Genomic DNA, 10,825 nt, shown 5'->3' on the forward strand with positions numbered 1-10,825 from the left:
GCATTCACCACTACGCACACCTGCACTTTATCAATAGGCACACCTGGACTCCATCACTTCACTGATTACCTCCCCTATATCTGTCACTCACTTCATTCCATTCCCCAGGCAGTATTGACTATGTGTTTCATGTCTGTACGCTACTTGTGTATCTTGTATTGTTCCATTTATTATTAAACTCACCACCTGCACTTGCTTCCCGACTCCCAGCGTCCACGTTACAATATACACTACTGTTCAAAGGTTTGGGGTCACATAGAGATGTCCTAGTTTTTGAAAGAAAATCACATTTTTAGTCCATTAAAATAACATCAAATAGATCAGAAATACAGTGTAGACATTGTTAATGTTGTAAATGACTATTGTTGCTGGAAGCGGCTGATTTGTTATGGAATATCTACATAGGCGTACAGAGGCCCATTATCAGCAACCATCACTCCTGTGTTCCAATGGCATGTTGTGTTAGCTAATCCAAGTTTATCATTTTTAAAAGGCTAACTGATCATTACCCTTTTGCAATTATGTTAGCACAGCTGAAAACTGTTGTGCTGATTAAATAAACAATAAAACTGGCCTTCTTTAGACTAGTTGAGTATCTGGAGCATCAGCATTTGTGGGTTAGAGTACAGGCTCAAAATGGCCAGAAACAAATAAACCTTTTTCTGAAACTCATCAGTCTATTCTTGTTCTGCGAAATGAAGGCTATTCAATGCGAGAAATTGCCAAGAAACTGAAGATCTCGTACAACGCTGTGTACTACTCCCTTCACAGAACAGAGCAAACTGTCTCTAACCAGAATAGAAAGAGGAATGGGAGGCCTCGGTGCGCAACTGAGCTAGAGGACAAGTACGTTAGAGTGTCTAGTTTGATAAACACCTCACAAGTCCTCAACTGGCAGCTTCATTAAATAGTACCCGCAAAACACCTGTCTCAACGTCAACAGTGAAGAGACGACTCCGGGATGCTGGCCTTCTAGGCAGCGTTGCAAAGAAAAAGCCATATCTCAGACTGGCCAATAAAAAGTAAAGATTAAAATGGGCAAAATAACAGACACTGGACAGAGAATTGGCTTTTTCTTTGCAAATCTGCCGAGAAGGCCAGCATCCCGGTGTCGCCTCTTCACCCCCACCTACAGGGGTCCTAAAATTCAAATAGCTAAGTAATGCATGGTATGACCATCGAGTGGTGCAGCGGTCTAAGTATCTCAGTGCTAGATGTGTCACTACAGACACCCTGGTTTGAATCCAGGCTGAATCACAACCGCCTGTGATTGGGAGTCCCATAGGGTGGTGCACAATTGGCCCAGTGTTGTCTGGGATTGGCCGGTGTAGGCTGTCATTGTAAATAAGAATTTGTTTTTAACTGATTTGCCTAGTTAAATAATAAAATCTATAGATATTTAAAACAATTATATATGTTGGCTTAGTAGAACCCCCCCGTACTTGTAATACGCTCCGGCATATTTTTACTACCTGAAAACTGAGACATGCCATATAAATTGGTTCTTTGATTTCATCTAGGCTATTCATCAAAGTAGCCTATTTTGCATTGATAAACAAATATAATCTCAGCGACTGTTCAAAGAATAAACTCAAAACAACATTGTAGCCTTATAGAATCCCCCTAAAATGTATTTTGTTTAGAAATAATAATGTCAATCTAGGCTAAAACAAAATATGGGAGCAAATACATTGAAGCAGCATATCAAATGAGGATCATGTTGGGCATATTATTTCAATCTAAATAAGATTATTTCACATGGAGATGTAGGCCCAAAGGCTAGCAACAAAGTTTAGCTAGCTTGCAGTGTTTAGCCAACTTGCAAGGGAAGACAAGACAAGAGACTCTTTTGCTTTCAGAACAACATTTTTACTGCATTATGAGGATTTTTTTCTATTTATTAACTGTAAATATGCCAACATACTGGCTGAAATCAATTGATGTTAAGACTTATACAAGTGGTAAATGCAACAAGTACTAACATTATGTCATATAATAAGACAGCTTTCTAAGAAAACAAACATTGAGACCTTGGTCTATTTACATATATTTAAGAGGCTATTTATAGAGAATAGGTGTATATAACCTATATATACACTGTGATATGACAATATTGAAGGTTAACAATAATTCTGTTACACAATGTTTTATATATTACATGCCTTCTATTTTCCTGCAAAAGTAGCATCACCTATGCCTCTACTGTCATTCATTCCAATTAGACTGGTTTGGATTTCTCCCTGACCACAATGGCTTCCATTTTCATACATTCTGGAACTTTGAGGGTTTATGACATACAGTGGGGGAAAAAAGTATTTGATCCCCTGCTGATTTTGTACGTTTGCCCACTGATAAAGAAAGGATCAGTCTATAATTTTAATGGTAGGTTTATTTGAACAGTGAGAGACAGAATAACAACAAAAATATTCAGAAAAACGCTTTATAACAGAAATGTTATAAATTGATTTGCATTTTAATGAGGGAAATAAGTATTTGACCCCCTCTCAATCAGAAAGATTTCTGGCTCCCAGGTGTCTTTATTACAGGTAACGAGCTGAGATTAGGAGCACACTCTTAAAGGGAGTGCTCCTAACCGCAGCTTGTTACCGATAAAAAAGACACCTGTCCACAGAAGCAATCAATCAATCAGATTCCAAACTCTCCACCATGGCCAAGACCAAAGAGCTCTCCAAGGATGTCAGGGACAAGATTGTAGATCTACACAAGGTTGGAATGGGCTACAAGACCATCGCCAAGCAGCTTGGTGAGAAGGTGACAACATTTGGTGCGATTATTCGCAAATGGAAGAAACACAAAAGAACTGTCAATATCCCTCGGCCTGGGGCTCCATGCAAGATCTCACGTCGTGGGGTTGCAATGACCATGAGAACGGTGAGGAATCAGCCCAGAACTACACGGGAGGACCTTGTCAATGATCTCAAGGCAGCTGGGACCATAGTCACCAAGAAAACAATTGGTAACACACTACGCCGTGAAGGACTGAAATCCTGCAGCGCCCAAGGTCCCCCTGCTCAAGAATACATATACATGCCCGTCTGAAGTTTGCCAATGAACATCTGAATGATTCAGAGGACAACTGGTGAAAGTGTTGTGGTCAGATGAGACCAAAATGGAGCTCTTTGGCATCAACTCAACTCGCCGTGTTTGGAGGAGGAGGAATGCTGCCTATGACCCCAAGAACACCATCCCCACCGTCAAACAATGACCCAATACGCACGGCCAAGGCAACAAAGGAGTGGCTAGAGAAGAAGCACATTAACATGTTGAGGACAGACGTTCTGCTAGTGGAACCCCGTTCCGCCTGCGGAACCCCTAGCCAACAGCCAATGGCATCGCACGGCGTGAAATACAAAACCAACTAAAATACCACAATTCAATTTTCTCAAACAATCAACTATTTTACACCATTTTAAAGATAAGACTCTCATTAATCTAACCACATTGTCCGATTTCAAAAAGCCTTTACAGCGAAAGCAAAACATTAGATTATGTTAGGAGAGTACATAGACACAAATAATCACACAGCCATTTTCCAAGCAAGCATATATGTCACATTGTCACGTCCTGACCAGCAGAGGGAGTAGTTGTTTAGTATTTGGTCAGGATGTGGCAGAAGTTGTATGTAGTTTCTAGTTGTTCTGTTTCTGTGTTAGTCTTGTGACTACCGATCAGGAACAGCTGGATATCGTTGTTCCTGATTGGGAGTCATATATTAGGTGTGTGTTTTTCTCTTGGGGTGGTGGGTTGTTTTATTTCGCACTGCTGTAAGTATTTGTATAGCCTGTGAAACTGTCACTTTCATTTCGTGTTTATTGTTTTCCGTGTACATCATAGTTAATAAAAATGATGTTGAGCACGCAATCCGCTGCGTATTGGTCCACCTTTTCTGACAGTGATTTTGAGATATCTTCAGACGAAGGAGAATATCGTGACACACATAAACTCAAACCACAGCTAAATGCAGCACTAACCTTTGATGATCTTCATCAGATGACACTCCTAGGACATTATGTTATACAATACATGCATGTTTTGTTCAATCAAGTTCATATTTATATCAAAAACCAGCTTTTTACATTAGCATGTGATGTTCAGAACTAGCATACCCACCGAAAACGTCCGGTGAATTTACTAAATTACTCACAAAATACATAACAATTATTTTAAGAATTATAGATACAGAACTCCTTTATGCAATCGCGGTGTCAGATTTTAAAATAGCTTTTCGGCGAAAGCACATTTTGCAATATTCTGAGTACATAGCTCGGCCATCATGGCTAGCTATTTTGACACCCACCAAGTTTGGGGCTCACTAAACTCAGAATTACTATTAGAAAAATTGGATTACCTTTGCTGTTCTTCATCAAAATGCACTCCCAGGACTTCTACTTCAACAACAAATGTTGTTTTGGTTCCAAATAATCCATAGTTATATTCAAATAGCTCCGTTTTGTTCGTGCGTTCAGGTCACTATCCGAAGGGTGACACGCGAGCGCAGTTCGTGACAAAAAAATTCAAAATATTCCATTACCGTACTTAGAAGCATGTCAAACGCTGTTTAAAATCAATTTTTATGCTATTTTTCTCGTAAAATAGCGATAATATTCCAACGTTGTATTCATTCAAAGGCTGAAAGAAAAAAATTGAGTAGTCTCGTGAATGCGCATCTCAGTCTCACTGTCTCCAGGCTGACCACTTACAAATTCTGCTGCTGTTCTTTGCCCAGAGACAGCAGACACCCCATTCCACTTTCTGGCGGCTTTAGAGAGCCAATGGAAGCCTTAGAAAATGTCACGTTACAGCACAGATGCTGTATTTTTGATAGAGATGCAACAGAAGGACAACAAATTGTCAGACAGGGCACTTCCTGTATGGAATCTTCTCAGGTTTTGGCCTGCCATATGAGTTCTGTTATACTCACAGACACCATTCAAACAGTTTTAGAAACTTTAGAGTGTTGTCTATCCAAATCTACTAATTATATACATATTCTAGTTTCTGGGCAGGAGTAGTAACCAGATTAAATCGGGTACGTTTTTTATCTGGCCGTGAAAATACTGCCCCCTATCCCAAAGAAGTTAAGGTCCTGGAGTGGCCTAGCCAGTCTCCAGACCTTAATCCCATAGAAAATCTGTGGAGGGAGCTGAAGGTTTGAGTTGCCAAACATCAGCCTCGAAACCTTAATGACTTGGAGAAGATCTGCAAAGAGGAGTGGGACAAAATCTCTCCTGAGATGTGTGCAAACCTGGTGGCCAACTACAAGAAACGTCTGACTTCTGTGATTGCCAACAAGGGTTTTGCCACCAAGTACTAAGTCATGTTTTGCAGAGGGGTCAAATACTTATTTCCCTCATTAAAATGCAAATAATTTTATAACATTTTTGACATGCGTTTTTCTGGATTTTTTTGTTGTTATTCTGTCTCTCACTGTTCAAATAAACCTACCATTAAAATTATAGACTGATCATTTCTTTGTAAGTGGGCAAACGTACAAAATCAGCAGGGGATCAAATACTTTCCCCCCCCCCACTGTAGCCCCTCTGGTAATTGAATAGGATGTCAATGGCTGTGACTAGGTAGAAATATTTCACTAATCTATCCTTTAATATTGGTAAAGATCACTAGTAAATCTAAGTGCATGCTCTTCAACCGATTGCTGCCCGCACCCTCCCACCCGACTAGCATCACTACTCTGGACAGTTCTGACTTAGAATATGTGGACAACTACAAATACCTAGATGTCTGGTTAGACTGAAAACTCTCCTTCCAGATTCACATTAACTCTTGAGGATACCCTAGGATAGGGGGCTCCACAGCGCATTTTGAAAAAAATTTGTTCCCATTTTCAACGGCCTACTAATCAAACTCAGAAGCTAGGACATGCATATACTTATTATATATGGATAGAAAACACCCTAAAGTTTCTAAAACTGTTTGAATGGTGTCTGTGATTATAACAGAACTCATTTGGCAGTCAAAACCCCGAGACCGATTGAAACAGGAAGTGGAATTCAGAATTGTGGACTCGACTTCTCATCTTTCCCTATTAATCACACCGTTAACCATGGTTCAGTGAGCACTTCCTATTGCTTCCACTAGATGTCGCCAGTCTTTTCACAGTGGTTTGAGCCTTATATAGTCGAAACTCAGTGAATGAGACGCATTGGAAATTGGTCACAGGGGATGGGCCATCACCATTATGACGCCGGTGGCCATGTCTACCCCCACCTTTGGAAACGGTTTGAAACACAATGAAATCATCCCCCTCGAATCTTATTGGCTCTCTTGGTGTTACAGGCCCTGAAGATTAATGTTTTACAACGTTTGACATGTTTGAACGAACCTACAGGCGGGAAAATCTCATTTATCCAAAACTTCAGCCCTGCGCAAGTCGGAGAATTTGGAGAGAGCCCTAGGACGCGCTACCAACAGCAGGCTAATGGAACGTGAAGGATGAACTTTTTCGACCGAAAATACATCTGTTGTGGACCTGGGATTCCTGGAAGTGCTTTCTGATGAAGACAACTAAAGGTAGGCGATTATTGACAATATTATACAAGATGAGATGTGACATGCGATTGTTCCAAGATGGCTCCGAGCTCGGTATATTAGCTCATTTTCTGAGTATCGCATCTCCTTTTATCGCAAAGTGTGATTACCCAGTAAAGTTAATTTAAAATCTGGTATGACAGGTGTTCTCAAGAGATATTCATCTATAAATGTTAGATTGACAATATAAATTTAAAAAATCGTTTTTGAATAGTAATTTAGGGAATTGTAGCATTGTTTCCTGGGACGCATTTGAGGGGAAAATGGTTAGTCAACGTCAGACGACGATGTAAAATGCTGTTTTTATATATAAATATGACCTTTATTGAACAAAAGAATGCATGCATTGTGTAACATGATGTCCTAGGTGTGTCATCTGATGAAGTTTGTAAAAGGTTAGTGCTGCATTTAGCTGTTTTTTGGTTATTTGTGATGCAAGTGGTATTATACATAGCACAGTCCGAATCTGCAAGCAAATTAAAGTCCACTTTGAGCTTAGACCAATATCATTCATGCTTCCTGTTGCCAGGAATCCCTCCTTTGCCCCCTCTAACCTTGATAACACCTTTGAGCGATGGGGAGAGTTGGGGATAAGTACCATAGGGGATTTATATATAGGAGGGACCTTTGCTTCCTTTGAATTGCTGAGGGAAACTTATAATCTTCCCAGAAGTAACTTTTTCAGATACCTACAGATTAGAGACTATGTTAGAAAACACCTCCCAACATTTGGGAATGCTAAACCTTCCATGTTTGACGGATGCATAAAAATATGCCCCATCTCAGACAAACTGATATCTCGTATATATGACGCTTTTCAATCTGTTAGCGCACCCTCTACTGATGCCATTAAGGCAAAATGGGAGGAAGAACTAGGGACTGATATTTCGGTGGCAGACTGGGAAGATAGCTTGGAGTATATCCACACCTGCTCTGTTAACTCCAGACATCGTCTCATAAAATTCAAGGTATTACACAGATTACACTATTCCAAAACCAAACTGCATAGGATATTTCCTGATACATCCCCATGTGTGATAAATGTCAGGCTGAGCAGGGTACACTACTCCACTGCTTTGCCCTATGCTCTAAATTGTATGGTTATTGGTGTGGAATTTTTGAGGTCCTCTCTGAAGTTCTGGAGACTTCAGTAGACCCAGACCAGCTTCTGATAATCCTGGGAGTGTCCGATTCCCTAAACGGATTAACCAACTCCCAAAAACAATTAATCTCTTACAGTCTCATTTCGGCAAAACAAATTAATCTTGCTGTTTTGGAAAAGGAGGGAAGCGCCCTCTACCAAATTATGGCTCAACGAATATGCAAACACTGTACACTTATAAAGAATTAGATATATTCTGAACAATAAATTATCAACATTTGATCAAATCTGGCAGCCTTTCCTCTCTTACTTGGACCAGTCGGCGTTGTGAATTTGCACTTTTTAACGCACTCTCAATTGTCATATGGTAATCTACCTTTGGGCAGCATGTGCTGGTCCCGCAACCCGAGCAGTTGGGAGGGGAATAGGGTGGAATAAGGGGGGGATAAAGGGGGGTATAAGTGGGGGGGTTATACATCTACCCTTTTTCTTTCTACCTGTCCTTGTTCTGTATGTCTTGTTTTGTAATATTTGTTTTGTGCCCAGAACTCTGGGTCTTGTGGTTAATGTCTATTCTCTTGTGTTTAGATAAAAACTGTAAATTTGTCTTTTATACCTATACACCATTCTTGTGTGTGTGTTCAATAAAAAATATTTGAACGGAGAAGAGGTTAACGTTCAGTTAGAAGCATTCGATTTCGCAATGGCATAGGACAAACATTATTTTAGATTTGTGTGCCCTTAAAGTGTTTTCACGGCGAAACATAATGAAATGTTATGAAGGCATAGTTACACTTACAGTGCATTTTCCGAGATCTCCAAGATCCATGATTTGTACAGGGTTTAAGTTCAATGTTCTAATTAAATCATTAAATGCTTAATAATGACAAATAACACTGTCATAAATGTCATTAATGCAAGGAAAGAAAGCTAGTGTTATATGTTACACGATCTGTGAAGACTCCAATAATTAAATAATGAATTATGGACAACTCATGAACTAGGGTGTAAGACATGTTTTGATTAAATTATTTTGAATGTAGGCTAAACAATAAAGTTAACCTTTTTAGATAAAACTATACTAAATATATCCAAGTCACCAAATAATTGATTAAAACACACTGTTTTGCTGTGAAGGTATACAGAAGCCTCGTCAGCACTCTTTGGGTTAGCGCCATGGTTTAGCCGAAGGACAGCTAGTTTTCGTCCTCCTCTGGATACATTGACTTCAATACAAAACCTAAGAGTCTCATGGATCTCACCCCCTGCCAAAGACTTACACAGTAATTATGACAACTTCTGGAGAACGTCCTCCAATCTATCAGAGCTCTTGCAGAATGAACTGGCATGTTGTCCACCCAATCAAAGGATCAGAGAATGAATCTAGTACTGAAAGCATGAGCTACAGCTAGCTAGCTAGCTCTGCAGTGCATGAAATGTGGTGAGTAATTGACTCAAATAGAGAGACAATAGTTGAGCAGTTCTGAACATATAAATGTCTTAAAAAATGGAGGACAGAGAGAGAGCTAGCTATATTTCATTGTATTATAATTCTTTTCACTTACCTAGCTAGTGAATGCAGCTAGCTGTTTTAGCCTACTCAAACACCCAGCTCAAACAGAGAGGGATGCAATGTTAGCCAGCTGGCTATGGCTATCCAACACTGGAACTCTTCCAAGTCAAGGTAAGCTTTCAGTTTTATTAATTTATTGCAACCGGAGCCCGCTGGTGTAACTGCTAAACTGCTTGCGTTACACTTTATTATCACGTTAGCTCTAGTAGCTAATGTTAGCTAAGTTGTCATGATGTCAGCTAATATGGTTACAACAATGTAGGCTGTGTGTTGGGATTATGGTATAAAAGTTTGGCTTGGAAAGGTTTTTCTGCGTGGTCACATACAGCTGTTGTATTGTGCCCTGAAGTCCACATGAGAAGGGAAAATGTGAGAGGAGATCACATAGATGCGAGAATGAATTATATAATGAGCAAATTTTCATGCTGTTTGTATGTGGCTGGATGAAAGTAAACTGTGTTTGCTGTGGTCAGGGGTGTATTTTTATTTTAACCTTTATTTAACTAGGCAAGTCAGTTAAGAACAAATGCTTATTTACAATGACGGCCTACCGAGGATCAGTGGGTTAACTGCCTTGTTCAGAGGCAGAACAAGGCAGCTCGGAGATTCGAACCAGCAACCTTTCGGTTACTGGCCCAACGCTCTAACCACTAGGCTACCTGCCGCCCCATATTCATTTGGTCCGTAATGTTGAAAAACTTTTCTTAAATGAGAGCAAACGGAACGGAACAGGGATAAACATACCTGAATTTGTCCAATAGAAACTCCGGTTTGTAATTGTTGGACTAATGATTATACCCTAGATCAGCTAGATGCAGGCAAGTGTGCAAGACGGTATTGCATGTGTCTGTCACCTTGATTACTCACATTTTTCTCTTGACCTGTGCAGCTACATTGTAAACTTTTGTTCATAGGCTAGGTTGTAGCAACCTCATGATGGGTATAGGGAAACTGTGTGTATGTAACGGTTGTCGTACGGAGTAGACCAAGGCGCAGCAGGTTGAGTGCTTACACTTTTATTGAACACTTACAAAACAAAACGAACGAACGCACAATATTGCAGGCTACACACACAGCTATGCAAAAACAACTTCCCACAAAAGACAGGTGAAAAAAGGGCTACCTAAGTATGACTCCCAATCAGCAACAACGATGTACAGCTGTTCCTGATTGAGAGCCATACCAGGCCAACAAAGAAATACTCAACATAGAAAAACAAAACATAGAACAATACCCAAAAACCCCGGAACACATAAAACAAACACCCCTCTTACATAAGTACATATCCCAACAAACCCCGAACCACATAAAACAAACACCCCCTGCCACGTCCTGACCAAACTACAATAACAAATAACCTCTTTACTGGTCAGGACGTGACAGTGTATCATGTACTAGCCTAAACCTATCAATGTTACATTGAGCTGGGTGAATGGAATATGAATGACAGTCATCCAATATACTGTAATAGAAATAAGCCCATGTTCATCTTAAACGGCACTGACCGCAACTCATGTTAGGCTGACCATCCTGTTTTCAATTAATGTAGGCCTTATCAATGTCATTTGTAAACTTTGATG

The sequence above is a fragment of the Salmo salar genome, chromosome 05 (assembly GCF_965601325.2).
Source record: "Salmo salar chromosome 05, fSalSal1, whole genome shotgun sequence".
NCBI classification, from domain to species: Eukaryota; Metazoa; Chordata; class Actinopteri; order Salmoniformes; family Salmonidae; genus Salmo; species Salmo salar.